This window comes from Carlito syrichta, unplaced genomic scaffold, assembly GCF_000164805.1.
Source record: "Carlito syrichta isolate Samal-C Ts95f unplaced genomic scaffold, Tarsius_syrichta-2.0.1 Scaffold289299, whole genome shotgun sequence".
Lineage (NCBI taxonomy): Eukaryota > Metazoa > Chordata > Mammalia > Primates > Tarsiidae > Carlito > Carlito syrichta.
In genome coordinates, this window is record NW_007233395.1 from 43,382 (window position 1) to 46,397 (window position 3,016).

Here is a 3,016-nt window from a genome sequence, read left to right on the forward strand (position 1 = left end):
ACCTCATGATTATTTAAAATAAATAAGTAAATAGGAATCAGAAACAATTAAGTCCAAGCACATGACATTTAACAACTATAAAATTATGTACTTTCTAATTTTCATGAGACGTCAAGGCTGCTGAAGATTAGGAAATTTAATTATCATATGTAATTAAAACCATTAGAAATAGTAAGGATAAAAGGAAACAACTCTATATGAAAAATGTACAAAGAAAGTAGAATGTCTTCTTTTTGTTTTTTTGTGCTAGAAATGAGTTTATTACAAGTGAAGGTGACAGGGTTCCTAAGCAATCACATACATGGCACTGATGCTCCTGAAACACTGGGTTCAGGAATGGACATTACAAAACCAGGGAGTGATCATTCTAAGGTGTTCGGCAAGCATCAGTCTCTGACTAAGAGAAGGGGAGAATTCAGAGAGGAGGAGGGATTCCGAGTTGAAATTATGTTTCCAATCAGGAAAGCAGCAGCATCCACCCCATCTCAGCCATGTGCATCCTTCACCTTAGCTGAAAGTTGCTTGTTCTCCGAGGCTTCTTAGAAGTCCTCATCAGCTAATGGGTCAGCAGAGACTGTGACCCTCTAAGTTATAAACATGACCCTCAAATATGGTGCCTGTTGAATGCCTAAATAAACACAGCACAGCTCCAGGGAGAGGTGTGGGGCCTCCTCTCCCCGGGGGAGGATCCAGTGCCTGATTAACCAGGGAATTTGGCAAGCCGGCGCCGAGCCTGGGCGAGCTGCGCAAGCCCGCTCTTTCAGGAAGCTCCGTTTTTCGCCGGTGTTACTCCGCTCCTTCAGGAGCCAGCTGTAAGTGTCCTTTTCCTGCAGGAGCTGCATCATGCCCTTCTGCAGCTGCTCCCCAAAAGTCTGGAGAACGAAGAACTGGATGGTCAAGGGGATGTGGCTGGATAGGCGCTTGCTGACCTCTCACCTTGTGGTAGGCAACCAGGTGCTGAAAGATCTCGGCCACTGAAGAGTTTTCAGAATCTTGTTCAAGAACGAATCATGTGATCTTTTATTCCCTTTTTCTTCTTCCATTTCCTTCTCTCGGACCTTCCGCACCCCTGTAAACCTGGTCCTGGCAGTAGACAATCTGCTCCATCTGGAAGTGAAGTCGGATCAACTTATCACCTTCTTTTTCTTGTTCTGCTCGGATGTCTTTGATTTTGGACTTAGCGGTTCTGTGGAGGTTAAAAAATTCCTCAGACCGTTTCACTGAAACGTCTGCGAAAGCGAGTCGGACAATATCAGTCACCCTGTGCAGCATGTCAACAGCTGGCTCCTCCAGGGTTTTGATTTGCTGTTTTATGATCGACTCAGATGTCCTATAATTCACAAATCCTGGCAGCTCTCTGCCATGATACTGATTTTCAAATTTATGGATTTTGTTACTCATAAGGTCAGAACTGCTTTGAAAATTTTTTTTCAATTATAACACTCCATTTTTGGAACTCATTCCGGAGTTTGGTAAACAGCGAAGTGTCTTCATCTTCCACAGTTTCCTCCCCTTGTACTAAAGCAGCGATATCCTGATTAAATGCTTTAATTTTATCTATCAGGAAGAACATTTTTTCCGTTTCATCTTCTGGTATGTCAACACCATACTTTTGTAAGTCCTCTGTTATTTTCGGGTGATTCACCTTTATTTGCTCTTCTAATAGGGGCATAGATTTAGAGATGTGCGTGATGAGCTCTGTGGTAAGTCTGTCTGCCAGGTAGGGAACCGTGGCCCTTCCTTCCTCCAGAAGTTCTCTGAAATGTGGGTGGTCCTCAAAGAAGGCCTTCTCTCTTTGCAGAGCTTCAGATAGGCTCAGCTGGTCCTGGATTTCCTGCTGACCCCGGCACCTGGCGATCATGTAGCCCTCCTTCAGGTGACACACAAGGTTTCATGCCACATCAATGATCTGGTCTTCGGTACCTTTGTCCACCAGATCAGGCTTTGTCAAGATTCCTATGGTCCTGTCCCCCTCGGGGTCCACCTCCTGAGCCATGCTCAGTGTCTCTGTGGTGGCGATGTCCACATTACAGGGGACCACCACCAGGTTGATCGTCTGCTGCCTGTAGATGTACTTCTTGATGAGAGCCTTGATCTGACGCCCGATGTCGGTGGGCTGGTTGCCCACAGCCACCCTAGTTATGCCAGGAAGGTCTAGAAGAGTCAGATCCGGGACATGTGGGGAGCTGACCTCCAGGCTGATTAACTCATGGCTGATTCCCATTCCTTCCCCTGCAATGACGTTCTGGGCTTTGGTGATTTCCTTTTCCACCTCCAATGCATCTGAAATCTCAGTCTCAATGTGCTGGTAACTGACCTTGCCTTTCCATTCCTCTCCATGTCTAAGTTTCCTCAGTTTCAGCACCTGTGGACATCTTGTCACGATCCCGCTGCCTCTGGGCAGTGCGACTCCTGACAGAGCTTCTAGCACAGAACTCTTGCCTGAGCTCTGGGCTCCAATGACAGCAATGGCTGGCAAGGCCAGGTCTTGTTCCACACCCAGGGCCCGCAGGGAGTCGATGAGGTCGATGCAGGGACGTACCTTCTCCTCATACTGGTTGCACAGGTTATTCTCAGGCTCCAAGGCTTGATTCTTCTTGGGCACATACGCATCTCCATTTAACAACTGATGTTTGGGTGGAGAAACTGAATTTGATTGTTCGGTATGCTCTTCAGAAAGAACCATCTTCTTCCTCCAATAGACGTTCCTCCAAATAAAAGTAACGTCAACAAGTTGGATGGAATTACAGAGCTGTTCTCTTGCCACTCCAAACCCCTTTGAGCTGGGTGTCCACAGGTGGGCAACGGCGAGCCAGGAAGGGAATGGGATGTGCCCACCAAAGATTTCTGGAGCTGGAGCGATTTCCGGCGGAAGCTGGATTCCAAAGCTCTCCCAGCACAGCGCCAAAGTCAGAATGTCTTCTTAATAAGGAAAAGCATATAAGATATATGTTCACATTAAGAAGAAGAGAACATTTTTGTCTTAAAGCAATTGACTCATTGTCTCAGGATTCAA

The 3,016-nt window shown here is 46.5% G+C and overlaps 1 pseudogene; it reads right to left on the reverse strand.

Annotated features, from left to right (window-relative positions):
- Positions 1–700: 700 nt before the first annotated feature.
- On the reverse strand, positions 701–2,686 carry LOC103256366 (annotated as a pseudogene).
- Positions 2,687–3,016: the final 330 nt, after the last annotated feature.